The sequence below is a fragment of the Cupressus sempervirens genome, chromosome 1 (assembly GCF_028749045.1).
Source record: "Cupressus sempervirens isolate cs-2001-9-10 chromosome 1, ASM2874904v1, whole genome shotgun sequence".
NCBI classification, from domain to species: Eukaryota; Viridiplantae; Streptophyta; class Pinopsida; order Cupressales; family Cupressaceae; genus Cupressus; species Cupressus sempervirens.
In genome coordinates, this window is record NC_143118.1 from 206,289,612 (window position 1) to 206,305,510 (window position 15,899).

General features: G+C 31.0%; 1 pseudogene; it reads right to left on the bottom strand.

The window, feature by feature from the left end:
* Positions 1-3,259: 3,259 nt before the first annotated feature.
* Positions 3,260-10,175, bottom strand: LOC149576848 (putative LRR receptor-like serine/threonine-protein kinase At1g67720; annotated as a pseudogene).
* Between the last annotated feature and the right edge of the window lie 5,724 nt (positions 10,176-15,899).

Here is a 15,899-nt window from a genome sequence, read left to right on the forward strand (position 1 = left end):
AAATAAAATAGAAATAATAGAAAAGGACATCCAAGAGAAGGAAAAAAAACCTAAAAATAAGGCAAAATAGGAGGGAATAAAGGAAACTAAGAGAAGGGGGAAAACTAAGTTAAAGAAAAGAAAAAAGAGGGAGACGAGAGATTAAGGAGGAAGGCAAGAAAAACAAGAAGGTCAATCAAAGACAAGGAATAAAGAGGGAAAGACAATTAAAGAGGAATTGGATTTATCCCAAGGTAATATTGTAGCTTTGAAATTTGATCCATGTGATGGATAAGATTATCATGGATCCAATATCCACTAAGCATAATCAAAAGGAAAGAAAAATGGAAAGAAGTAGCAAGACTAAGCCAAAATGCATGGAGAAAATTTATATAATGTTTCTATTTATTTATTTATTTATTTAGAATGAACAAAAGGTGTTTCATGAATTTAACTAGATTAACATCAAGTTAAAGGGGATCCATTTCCAATTAGAGAATAAATAGTAGATACAGATTCCTTAGGAGGAGAAAAAATAAAACAATCTTATTGCATCTCTAAATAAAGAAGTGAAGGGTGGGAAAATAATGAGAACAAATTATGATGGTAGAATTGTGGCCCCAGAGAAAAAACTTATAAGTATCAAAGATAGATTGTTTACTCATCTTCAATTAGAGGGTTATAATGGATACTTTAGAAGACATTTGGGTATTTTTTCAAAAAAAATGATAATATTCACCCAAATTAGTTGATGGTTATTCATATTAACATTAGAGAGAACAAAAATCAAAGGAATGATGACAATAATACAGTACCAAATATTAGAACAAGTGGAAACCTTTAAATATATGCTATAAACTTTTCTCAAGACCTCAAGAGGATTTCTTTGGAAAAATATTATTCGGAGGTAGAATCCAATGAGATCATGAAAAATATAGTTAAAGGGGATCCATTTCCAATTAGAGAATAAATACAATCATAAACATATTTTATCATTGTTTTGGTTTATTCTTTTTTTTTTCTTTGAAGAAACCAACAAGATCTAAGAAATAAAATGATGCACAAAACTATAATAAAGAAAACTTGACCATAGATTCACTAGAGAAGTTGAGTGCACATAGGTACAATATTGAACCAAGTCCAACTATGAAAGGCAGGATGAATTGGAGCTGTAAAACAATTTCTAAAGAAACAAGGAATCTAATGTGTTGAAGTAAAATGTACACATCTCTAGTAGACTATTCAAGGATGATGACTTCCTTTGACAAAGATTGAATATATATGGATGATTGATTAAGATTAAATTATAAATTATAAATTGAATAAATACTCTAACACCTCCCCTAACCATAACATATGAGAACATGATAAAAAATCAATCTCTACTACTCGCTTGGTGAGGTACCCTTGTACAATGCAATCTCTCATAAAAGGAGAAAGACAGGAGAACTATAGGGAACAAAACTATACTCCAAAAAAGAGATAAAAAGAAAAGAAGCCTACAAGGCCTCCTCAAATGATCATGATGTAGTTGATGAATTTGTGCATAAATGATTATCATCTACTAAATCATATAAACTATCTAAATTATGGGAACTATTTTTTTTAGGATTTGAAGGAGAGCACATATGATGTGTAGCACCAAAATTTTTAATCACTCAAGAAAGTAAGACCTTGCCTTTCAACTTATCTTTGTCTTCGGTAATTCCTGATTTGAAAAAAATACTTAGACAAAATTGTTTACATCAATATTATTGTTTCTTTTATAGAAAGTTGAGGTGCCTAATTTGTTTTTTCATTCATTGAAGCTCTTTATGACTAGCTTTGTTACAAAAGAAACATTTAACTCACTCAAAAATTGATTTACTTTATTGAGACAAGTTATATATTTTGAATTTATCAACTTTTTCTTTGTTCTTCCCTTCTTCATCATTTTTAGCATTCTTTTGCTCTCCTTCAGCATTTTGATGCTTTTCATTTTCAGCAATTAGACCTTGATGCTTTTTGTTTGATACCATGAAAAAACTAAGTATCAATTAGAGATAAAATTAAGAATAAAGATAGAGCCATAAATGAAGTCACTATAGTGTATTGAAATGCTCTAGAATGCTCAAATAATAATAGAACAAATCCTTGCATAGGTAGGGAAAGAGAAGGATTTGAGATGGTTGGAAAATATCACTGACTAACCCTCCAAACATGTAACACTAGTAGTTTAGTCAAAAAATAGAAAGTGTACATGCAAAAGGTGTCTCCACAATGTAGGACACATGTCTACACCACATGAGGTAAGACAAATAACTCAACTAGCCTAAGTAAAATTAAACTATCTATGAAAAGGTCAAACCTAGTCTTAACAAGTTTGGTAATAACCTTGTTTAGATGAACATTATTAGATGTTTGTTAACAAATACTTTTTTCAAGGAAATGTTTTATTTATATGACTTTAGGTCCCTTAAATTGTGTTTAAACCTTAGTAGAAACTAGTCATGTAGAAGTTTGTAAATCTACATACATATACTTTTTCAAGCCTTAAATTTTCTAATAGTTCATAGTTATTTAATTTCATCGTTCCATTTTCATTTTATATAGATTTTGAGATAGAATGTTAAGAGCTTGACCACCTTAACAATTTTCCACATAGTCCAAAGCATGTACTTTATTGCTTTACAATCACATGGAGATTCACATCTTACCATCTTTCCCTTTTAACCTTTATCTTTTCATTACATTTTTTTCATAAATATATTAAATAGAAATTTTAAGTATATATAGCAATACTAATTTAGAATAATATTACATATTATTGTGGATTAATATTTTACATTTGTTTCATAGGTATGTTCAATAATTAATACACCTCACTACTAATCTAAAGAATGAATAAGAATAATATCATTGCTTATCCTCTAATACCAAAGAGTTCAGACTTGCTTATCTTCTAATACTGAACAAGTAGAAACCATTGATTATTTAAAAAGCACCTATATGATCTTAATATTTTATTGGAAAACTACTTATATATCTGGTATTTTTAATCAAAATGCTCTCTACTGCATAATTAATTTTTGCTATCATAGTAACACATTCTAGCTATTATTAAACATCATACTGAAGAAAAATTAAGTTTAGAAATAATAAGTTAACTTTGACTATTTAACACTTTTACCTAAAAATTTAAACTTTAATTCATGATGTTTAGATGATCACATATATAGCAATTCACATGATGAATTGTGATAGAAATCAGAGGTCGGATTGGACGCAATATCATTTGCAATTATCTGCCAATTTCGAGTAGGCTGTAACTATACTCCGCGGAATATAGAGGCTCATTTATCTTTTCTATTGAAGATTCGGGCCTAATTATATCCATGGCTTCTTTTATCTGTTTTTCCACTTGAGATATAGTCGGTCTCTTCGATCCTTCATTCTGAATGCATTTAAGTGACAGATTAAATATTGGGTAAAGAGATGTCATATCGATATCAGACATGCACAACTTTTGATCTATGATATTTGGCAATACACCACCATAATCATCATTCCCTTCGAGATGTAGCATTACCTGACAAGAGAACAGAAAATGCATATACACTTAGTTTTATAAAATCCACCTATATTTAGATACTAAACAAGTTAGTTGAAATAAAACATTGGAGTGTGATTTAAATAAAGGCTCACCCATTTCAAAAGGCTTAGTTCTTCTTCAGATAGATCTGGATCAATTGATTTCCTCCCGCATATCATCTCCAACAAAACCACTCCGAAGCTATATACATCACTTTTCTCTGTCAACTTAGTCGTATGGAAGTACCTTTCAGTAACAAAAGCATTTGCACGGTTCAGAGATAATGCCATCAAATTAGTTTATCCAATATATGGACCCAAAGTTTGGACAAAAAATAAATCATGGAAAGTAGGAATAGAAACAATCTTACTCTGGATCTAAGTATCCCACTGTTCCTTTTACTGTTGTAGATATATGACTTGTGATTCTGTCATTGCCAATGATTTTTGAAAGACCAAAATCTGCCATTTTTGCCCGCAGGTTGCTATCGAGAAGTATGTTTGAGCTCTTCACATCCCTATGAACGATTTTGGTCGTACAACTTACATGCAAATATTCCAGCCCTTCAAAAGCATTGGACATTAAGAAAGACATCATTGATTTTATTTGATCAATTAAAGTGTTTTTATTTTTAAAAGAATTTACAACTTCTAAAATTTGAAATGATAAATTTAAATTAAATTTTATTCTAATCTATACACAAATGGTTGTGTGAAGAATTGGAAATATAGTCAATTACTTTTTAAGAAAATGTACAAATTAGAATTGTGATATTACTATCAAGATTTAACTATGTGATTATTGAATCAAATTCATTGACCCATAAATCCTGATAGCATATCACAATTTGACTGTTCTAAAAATTATTTCCTATTTATCAGTACAAATTAGAACTCAACAAATCCTATTCATAAACAATAATAAAGATGAACCATTAGTTTAGTTGTAACTAATGGTTATGTGGCAGCTAGTTATCCCAACAGGTTTTACCTTGTGCCGCATCTAGAGCTATTCCAAGTCTAGTTTTCCAATCAAGTGTGGAAGTGTTTGATAGAGAACCTGGAGGAGGACATCAACAATAATTAGTGTATCTTAAACTAATATTACTTGCTTTTCATATGAAGAGTTGTCTAACCATAGAGGTGGTCCTTGAGTGATCCTCCACACATATGTTCATACACAAGCATAAGCTCTTTGGAGTCGTTGCAGTAGCCAATCAAGGATACCAAATTCTTGTGATGTATTCGAGAAAGGAGGTTGATCTGATCATTAGAAAAGTAGTATCATGTTAAACAAATGGTGGAGTTTTTTTTTAAAAATAGAAAATTATTATATAATTAAATTTATCTATTAGTTTATAAGACTATATCTTGGTTTAAAATTAAAAGTGTTAAATAGTTAATGTTGACAATTTTTTTCTAAGCTTTATTTTTTGCTTAATACGTCATGTTTAAAGACTATCAAAATTACAATAATTTTTTTATCACATTATCGAATCAGATAAATGTTTATTTAAATCTCAAAATTGTTATTGAAAAATCAATAAAGATTTTGTGTCTTATATCATTCTTTGTCATTTATGAGTGTGATGTTCAGATTCTAGAATTGGTATCTCAGTATGAAAAAATATTATGAACATCCTAATATTAGAGTTTGCAGCAATCAAAGAAGAGAATTATCAATTGTATAGTGAAAACAAAATAGTTGACACATATTGTCATGGAAAATAGACATTTACACAAAAAAAAGAAAAAGAATCATTTTAATAATTTATCATTCATTACATTGTTGTAGGTTGGACAATTTAAACTTCATACACTAAGGTTTCATTTCTATGCTAAAAGTATGAAATAGTCAAAGATGATTTATTTTTACAAACTTAATTTTTTTCCCCATTATGTGATATTTAAGGGTAGCTATTGTAATCCTGCTTTTTTTATTGAAAGGGAATATTCTATTCTTATTATACTTTAGATAAATCAAACGAGACTCTGAAAAAATAGGAATAATACATAAAATCAGAAACAAAATTGATACGAATATCAACAGAAAAAATTGAACTTTAAACTTAAAAGAATAGTTTAAAATAAAGGGTACTTAAAAAAAGTACAAAATAGCTAATTTAAATGGTAAATGAATTACAATTGATGCTTAGATATATCCACTACTTGTAAAAATGAACTCTTATAATTAAAATTAAAAGAAAAGTAAGGCAAGACACTTCTAACTAGAACATACGAGATATTTGCCTGCAATTAAACATCTATATTAGATCTTCAATCCTAAGCTTTATTCCATTACCTCATTTAAAAACTCCGTCATTCCTTGCTTTGAAGAGGAGGAGAGCAGCTTTACAGCCACATCTTTTCCATCAGCTAACCTGCCAAGATAAACACTTCCGAAACCGCCTTCTCCAATCTTTCGGCTGAAATCCGACGTGGCTGTCTTCATCTCCAGCAGACTGAATGAACGGCTGCTTAAAGGGTTTGCCGCCGCTGCTGGTATTAAACGTCCATCTGTAATATCGTTAACAAAAACATAATAAAGAGGTATTCAAGTGTTAAATAGTCAAAGTTAATTTATTTTTTCGAACTTAATTTTAATTTTCTCATTAATATGTGATGTTTAAAAATAGTAGAGATATGTATCACAAGAAAAAAATGCAAAGCACATAATTGTGCTTGAATCTCTTAATACCTAACAATGGGTGGGGATTCATCCGGTATCTTCCTCTTCGGTACGTAACAATGAATATCAACCCCAGAGAAGCAGCAATGGCAGCACCAATCGTTGATCCTAACACAATCTTCATTTTGTTATCTTTTGACTTGCATTGGTTACTATCCTTGCATAGATCCGGATTCCCAGAATACCTGGGGAAGGATTTTTTTTAAATTCTCAAATATTAACAATACCCAAGAATATTAGATTTGAAAGGACGAGAGATTACCTAATGTCCAATAATCTATTACGCAAAAGCCCTTCGGGAACAATTCCGCTAAAGTTATTGTTCTCCAAGCTTCTGGTCGATGCAGATAAAAAGTATATTTGATATTAGACTTTGAATTCAACGTGCGATATATTATTTATAACATTTCTGATCAAAATCCAGGATCTATCACTAGATTGACTTCCAAAATAATAACATAACTCAATTTCGTTTCAAGGTTATTAAACTACAAAGTTATTGAAAAGGGAGGACATACAGTTCCTTCAAGTTTCTCAATTCTGAGAGACAGTCTGGGATGGCACCGCTGAGATTATTGTTTCTAAACCGCCTGGACATCCGATCAAAATAATTGTAATCTGCTTGGAAGAGTCAATAAAAAGTATATGGAACGGATGATCGGTTTTGACTCCACTTACAGTATCTCCAATCTTGTTAAGTTGCATAAATCAGGTAAAATTCCCGATAAATGGTTGTCCTGGAAACAACTGTTCAAACCAAAAGGCAGAAAAAAAATACTTAGTGAGTAAAATTTAAATTAGTATATTCTTTAATCTCGTTGTAGTTTATAAATTCGATTGCATGTATGTTTTGTATGGACATAATATTCTACCATTAAAAAATTAGAGAGCTGAGTTCTACTTTTTCAGCTTTCAGGATAGTGATCTTGGAATATCCTATTTAATTCAAAAATTACAACAACAATGATCTTGGAATGTGAAAAACAGATAGATTTCACTATATTCAATTCGTAACAATAGATTAAGAAAATGAAAAGAAAAATTAAGATACGAAGAGTTCTCACATGCTTCTCAATTCAGTTAAGTCGTTAATGTGATTTGGTACAGGTCCAGACAAATTCCTTCTTGATAGATCGCTAATGAATACAATGAGATAAACACACTCTTATCAGCCTTTCCTACACGACCCAATTGCCATAACATACAAAATAACATGTAAGTGATATGATTCAACTTACATTTCTACAACTCTAACTGTGTAGATTTTGTTGCACTTGATTCCATCCCACGGAATAGAAAAGCAAGGATCTGATATCCATTTCGTCATGCCAAAAGCCGTTTTCATTGATAAAAGAGCACCAACTGCAGCTTAAACGCATCGATATAAAATCATCATTTTTATAGCAAAGCAATCTCAAACATATAATATTTTTCATGTAAATCAAATTGTATATTGTTATTAGGATTTAACAGTTTTTAATCATACTTATTGATCTATTTTCATGAATAATAATTTGTGCACAAATCTATCTCTCACAAATCCATCTCTCATAAGAATAAAGCACTCAAACTTACCATCGCCTACATGAGTTGGGGTCTCACTGTGGAATATTTTATAATATTCAAAAGCACTAATGACTGGTCCGCGGTTGGATTTACCTTTCTCATCTTGTACAGCCTCCAGAGAAAATTCTACCCGCTCTTGTGAGTCGTATATGAGGGGCACTTGTACAAAATTATTTTTCACATCCAAGCTTACATTGCAAACATTTTCTGTCTTTACGACAATTTTGAATTTCCTATATTCAGAAGAATTAAGCACCTCAATTTCCGCAAAGTAGAGTACAAGTAAAGTTTTAATATGTTTCTTATCTAGATGCCAAGCCAACGGTTCCGTAGACTGTTGTACAGTTAGGGCTGACTGCAATACAAATTTGGGAGGAACATTGCTGCTCTTATTTTGATCGTTGAAATCCACGGAACTTCTGGATAATATCGGTAGAGTCCTGTTATCTAAAACTACACCTTTATCTGTCGACCAAAACCGATCGAATTCGTCTTCAGGATACCTAATTGATTGTAAGGAAAAAGAATTACTCTATTGCTTCAAGATATTGAATGCAAATATAAAACTGAAAAATTTATTCTACTAATTCCAGACCTTATTATGAAGAATAAAATCTAATCTACAATTAAATACATGGAAAGATTTCTTGATATGTTGAAGAAATTGATAAATATTTTGTTAGCTTTTCGTGGTTGTTTAGTTGTAAAGATAGAGTGTAGTGTTCTAAAGTAATTTTAGTTGAATATTTAGCACTAGTTTTGTTTTTATTGTTTAAAAGAATATTTGAAAGTTTGAAAATTTGAAAAAGATAAGAAATAATTTTATAAATGATTTAATTAAGTCAAAGCAATTAAGAAAAGATTCTTCTCCAACTGTAAGGTTGTTGGAGCAAAAGAGAAATTTTGAAATTTTGCTGTTAGCCTGAATAGAAAATCTAAAATTTGTAGATTTTTATCCAAACTCAAACTTTTCTCCAAACTAAAATTTCTTAAATGTATCTACGTTATTGTCTATCTGTATTTTATTATTAATTGTTATAAACTTTCTTTTTCAATTTAGTGTACGATTAATATGTACATGAATTATGAGAAATTAACATACCTGACACGGTCAGTTGAATTAATACCAAGATCACGTCGGTCCACAGAGCTCAACATCGTCCCTGGCTTCATTTGCAAACTGTACATCCCACTCAAAAGACTTCTCAACTGGATTGCAGAGACGAAAGGATCGCTGTCATCGGAAGTTCGAATGAAGCAAATGTAAAGAACCCCGTTTGGACTTGTCAAGATCTTTTCACTTGTCGATTCCAAATCTTGCACAGAGTTGATTGTCTGAACCTTCTGAATAAGCAGTCCTTCCGTCTCGAAGGAGATATTAAAGGTAGGAAGATTTTGGGGTTGATCATAATAATCAAAAAGAAACCAAAGCCTTAGGAGATAGTTGACGTTCGGATTCATAGGCAATCGATAACAGGATTTATTTAGAGTCTTTGGGAAAAGGCGCATGGATTGCATGTGAAATGGCGTATTCGGCACAGAAAAATTTACTGTTTCACCGACGTCTACTTCGTCTCTGGGTCTGTGGAATTCATTTTCCCGCCACAATCGATGTTGAGGAATCCTGTTTCGCCAACATTAAGCCAGAAACGATCGAAATAATGCTTGAATGAGCATTAAAATAACAGGATTTTTTTCAAAAAATTATACTTACCTGGCTGAGCGGCAACTGAGAAAAATAGGGCAAGGATGTTTGCGGTGAAACAGAGAATAGGTAAAACTCTGGCTTTGCAACCTGTCTTGTGCATCTTCATAAAAAGAGAATGATACTGGACAATATTTCCACAGAGATCCTCAATATTTCTTCAATACAAATGAGATCAAATCGATCAATAAATCTATTAATAGGGAAAGTCAGATCTAATATTTTAGATTAGGAAAAATATTATTATGAGAATTCAATTTAATTGTATTATTTTGAAGTCAAATTTATTGATCTATATTTTATGAATAATAGTTTATATTTGATTTAAAAGTCTATTCAAAAACACATTATGGAAAATTATAAATAGTCAAAATTGACTTATTGTATTCTGAATATCTTACAATTCAATTCATCCATTTATAAAATATAAATTTAGTTTCAAAACTATATAGTTGAATATATATAGATAAAACATTATAACTAATTCCAGTGATATGTCCGAAAGCATAACAGAATTTGAATGCAAGCACAGAACTATATGGTCAAAGCTAAAGCAATTCCATTACGTGTATGACCCGTCCAGAATACAGATTTTCTTAAGCCGTCTGTATATGGAAGACCCGCAATTAATGGAGGAGATTTCCACACCGTGAGCGGCCCGTCCATGTCGTGAATGACCCATTTGAAACTACGACTTTTTTTGCTTACGCACGACATGACTTTAGGTGGATTTATATGATAAACATGAGTTCATTTACATTCATTGATTGAAGAAGAGAGATGAAGAGCTTTGTGAAGGTCCTCGCTCTCATTTTGGCAACAATGCTGATGAGTGAAATAGCTTATTCACAAGTACCACGTAAAATGATAGAAATGGCCCAAACAGAAGGAGGTCGCCATAAGAGGGGAGGGCGTCCTGTGATAGTTGACGTACCAAGTGATTCTCCTGGCGCAGCTCCGCATTACTCTCCTGATGCATATCCTTTCGTTACCCTTGTGGATGGGCGTACCTGACAATATTGGGCTCTACTTAGTATAATATTAGACCTTATGACACTCCACGCTTTATTCAATAAATCTCTTGTTATGTCCTAATAGTTCTTCGTGCATGCCCGTCTTTATACACCTGCTAATGTGTCTCGCTTTTACCATGTCATAATGTTCCCATCTATGCCATTAGTTTCTACTAAATAAAGAAATAATCAATTTTTGAGCACACAATGTTTGAATCGTCAATAAGCTATGTAGTTAAATCTCGTTTTCCTCCTATCTTGCCTAATGTTGTTTCTGAAATAATAGCAATATTTGAATGGTCTCTAATTTTATCTTTCTTGCTGTGCAATGATTGATTGAAAATGTCAAATGGTTACAAAAATATAATCATATTTTAAACTTGTATGAAAAGTATATTTGTAAGAAAATGCTACCATATATTTCTAACATTTCTGATTTAAGAGTGGCATACAATACAGATATTCTTTCGTAGAAAACAAAAGAAGAAATGAATTGGCTGTAAATCTTGACAGTTTTTACATGCAAAATAAAAAAGTATATAATATATAATGAGAAATTCTGTAAGAACTGAATTCTCTAACATTGCCACATGTGCAAAACAACCATAAAATTTGGAAAACTAAAGTTTAAAGTCAAATGTCAACTACTTTTGCACAAGCACTTATTCCTATTTCATCAAAGTTGGATATAATTACAGCAACATTCAAATGAGTCACTAAGATGGAAGCATGTCATCATAAATATCATAATTTTGCACACAATTAATGTTGTTTGTTTCTATTACAAGCCAACCACATGTCAGAACTACAAAAACATATAACACATCGATCTTATGTCACAAACTATGTCGACTTGCATGTCGAACATAAGCATAGCATCAGTATATCATATGGTATAAATTGTATGATAACATAAAAGATATGAAAATAACATGCCATCAAACCTTAGTGTCCATTTGCATGTAGTCCTGTCTCCAAGCTATTGGAACACTATCCATCTACTATCAAGAGATGGAAGAGTGGTACAGGCACTTTTACTACCCAACCATGGAGTTGTTAGCTCTCCAAGATTCTCTGGTTAAAAAGAACTACCCAACCTTGGCAAGAGAAGGCTAGCAACTCGGCACAATTGGATCGGAAGGATCTGGTATAGCCAAGTGCCTAATCTACTTACACATATGTCTAGTAGAAACATACACAAAGATTTGGAAGAGGGAAAACAATGTGAATAACAAATGCATTTCAATCATATGCATAAATGTTTTTACTGAGCTTAGCCAAGCATCATGAACTAGTTTAGTGTAAAAGACTGGTAGGTAATTTATGAGGAAAATCAATGCAAATTTTCTCCTAATTACCCTCCTGTTTAAACCTACATTTAGCACCCCTCCAAGCATAGTACAATTATATCTCTCAAGAACAAATTCATTCAATAACATAAACATTAACCTATAACATTTTTTGGTTCACATAAATCAATTCCAACTACAAGAATACCAAGAATGCAGATTTCATTCACTTAAAGAGTTTTCTTTATTCTATTTTTTTTAAATCCATTACTTAAGTTAGAGATGGATTTTTCGATAGAGTTTTTCCCAAGTTTCACCAACTCAACAAATTTGTAAGTTATTATTTCCACTTCTAGTTAGAAATTGCTACAACCAGCTAATTATAAGGTAAAAAAAGTAATTTTTTAAGAAAAATAGAATTATATGTAGGACTCCTCATTCACATTAGATAAGGTGACATTTTAATTGGGCTGCTACCTAATGCTACTCTACCTAAGTACCGACTTCAGCATTTTGAATAGAACCATGAAGTATTTTTCTGGAAACATATTTTTTATTATTTTCCATGGTACCAAAATTTGGAAGATATTAAAGTTTAAATTTGATTTCAAGAAACTATTTCAAAAATTCAAAATGTTTACACATTTTAAGATGAACTTTTTCTAGTCTAGAAAATTAAAGCTTTGGTAAAACTATTTAATAAAGAAAAATACTTTTAATCTCAATCCACATCTCTTAAGCTGAAAACAAAAATCATGGAGAAACCAAAACAAATAGAAAAAGTAATTTCCTAAGTTATCATAATGAATAAACAACCAAACGACTCCCATCCAGTTCTCAAACAACAAATAAATTTTTTAAACTATTTCCTTATAGTTGAAGTATTTACTGCCCATAGAACAAATCAATAGAGCTATAGTAGCAAATTATTAATGATCAAAATAAATCCCAGCAATATTATTGGCTTAAACTAGTACACAATTTTTATATGCACACATAGCCTATCTCTCTCACTTGATTAAAAAATTTATGTTTGTTTATCTAGACTCCAAAATATGGTGCGGCTTGCTAAGCTTATCAATTTTTAACAAAAATCGAACAATCTAAAACTTAACCAAATATCATACTTTCTAACAGTTACATCCAAAACTTTAAGTGGTAGTCTAAGAAAAAAACAAAATTAGGAAATTGATATTAGTTGTGGCTCCAATGTTTTACTATTTTTATTTTTATTTTTTTCTATAAAGCATATCCAATCAAAATAACCACCCAAATAGACATAGAAAAAGCATGGGATTGGCAACATCTAAGGTAGATTATAACTATGTTGAACTACTCGACTTTTGAACATATCAGTATCACAGAAAAATCGAGAGAAAAGAAAAAATAACCATAACATTTAAGATACAATTAACCTTTTAAGGGAAATAAGTGAGGAACCTGAATTGGTTGTGTTCAACCTAATATCCTTGAGCTTCTGATCTCTCCAATAATGGTCTGCCCTAACTAAAATGTTTCCCCTTGCTAGCTCCTTCCTAGTACTCTCTTTCCAAACACACATCCCGTCTTGTCTCCCCCAACTTCGTCCTCCCTCTTATTAAGATATCTACCTTTTTTTTGCATATCCATCCCCAACTGACTTCCATGTTCCCTAAATCAACTACCTTCCCTTTCAAAAAACAACACTTCTCTCTTTCTCTTCCAACACTAATCCTTCAGCTTTTTCCCAAAAATCACTCAAAATTCTGTGTACCCTTCATGACAAGGAAGACATCCTTTTACATTCCTCTTTCGACTAGATCAATCCCCCTTTTATGCCATAAACAAAGTAAGTTCATCAATTCAACTCCCACTACCCCTTGAGATTTAGACTTACACTAGCCAATAGAGATTTAAAACTTGCAGTTCAATTAATTCAACATTATCTAATTCATGACCATTTCAAGCTTTTTAAAAAAATTTGAAAACAAACTATTTATTGCCATTTCAAATTAGAGCTTGTAATAACTACTATAAAATAAATTAAGAGTATATTATTTATTTTATAAATCTAAATTTTAATATTTCAAAAACAATAGACAATGTATACAATTTATTCAATATTTTAAAAGAAGTAAATACTAAATCTTTTCATTTAATCAATTACATTACTCATTAATAAACCAAAAATTTTAATCCATCTAGATAAATTAAAATTCAAAGCAAATGATTTGAAATCGAATAAAACTAAGTGTGTGTGTGTGTGTGTGTGTGTATGCGACTACACCATACAAATTTTGGGCCAACCCTATCGAGGAGGTAAACTCCTCTACCTCAACCATTGTTCCACCTTCAATACCTACACACTCTCAAACTCGACATCATCCATTGAGTCAGTAATGATATCACCATGATAAATGAATAACATCTAAAATACAATTTTTTTATCATTCATCATACATCATCAAATTTAAATATTAAAAAAAATGATAATTTTAACCATCATATCAAAATCTCATATGATCAATCATATAACAAAATCACTACATCAATTGAAAGTAAAATTTATCCATCTAATATCATCGACTAATAAAGTCTAAAGAAAAATATAAAGGCATTCGACTCATGTTGAGTCATACATAGTCTTAGTCAAAAAGTCAATCAACATAATAAATCCAAATAAAAAGCATGTTGAAATTTGAGTCATGACAAATTCTTATTTAAATCAAGCAAGAAGCTAGATAGAAACCTTAAATATAATGAAATGATGAGACATGTTTTAATCCAATCCTATCACATGAAAAGAAATCTAATTAAAATTATGTGTGATAGTATGAATAAGACCTAATAAGAAATTAGTTAAGTAATCTACCATGTTTTTAATTAAGATGGTAGGGAGAGGGAACTAAATTCAACTAACATTCACATTACATCAAAAATTATAGAACTAGACTTAGGGCCACTACAAGTAGAATCCGTTAAAAACCATTAGAAAAAAAAATTAAACAAAATAAAATGCTCTGCTCTACCAACTCTTATATAGCATAACTTCTTCTGCCTAATAGTAGAAATCGTAGTAGAATAACAACAAAAACAACAAAAAATATTAAGATTAAATAGGACATCTAGTAACATAACTTTCCTTGATGTGCAACTTGTTGTGCAGATATTTATAATTGTTCCGAATTTTGAAAATCCTCATCATTTCAAACTCTAGTTTTTCCTTGGATTAACCTCTTTTTGATAATTGAAATGGTCAATTCTTCTCTAGTTTCTAATCAATTTTTTCCTTTTAATATCTTCATCTTGTTCCTAGCTTTGTTCCGTCTTTTGAATTTCCAAATTTTGGTTCCTGAGTCTCAAGTTTTTTCAATTTACGGAAGGCACCACAATACATATTTTTCACTCCATTATTAACCATTAATATTTAAAGAGGTTAAGGTTTGAGGTCCAAAACATGTGCTTCAATTTGAAATCTTAACCTCTCCATCTAAAAAGGTCAAGATAAACTTTCAAAACAAGTATTTTCCACCCAATCATTAACCTTAACCTCTCACCCAAAAGGTAAAGATTGGAATTTTAAAAAAAATATTCGTAGTTCAGTTATTAACCTCTTTGTCCAACTAATAAAGGTTATAAATTAGAAGGAGGATCATCTCAAAAGCGTATGTAAGATGGAAAATGTGTATCAAACCTAAAGGGATGGAATTGCTAGTTTGAAGATGAGGAGTCCCAACACATACCATGATCAAGGAAGGTCAACAACCCAGTTCTACCATGACTTTGATTCTTTAGCCTATGACACATTACATTATTGAAGGAGATTATTAACACATTTTACCACAAGTTTGATTTTCCTTATGAGTCTGGTTGATAGTAGATCATTAACATAACACTTTGATAATACTCAAGTGCACAAATAAACATGGTTATAATGGACAAATCCTAGTCCCCACCATGTCATTCATTCAATTGGCTTGATTTTGTGCATAAGAAAGGAGTGTTTAATATGATTGAGAATTATGTAGGGTCCAGTCTACGCAATGATCACACATAGGATGAAATATTTCAAAGCAAAATTGGGGAGTGGAGAGCCTTAGAAAATATGC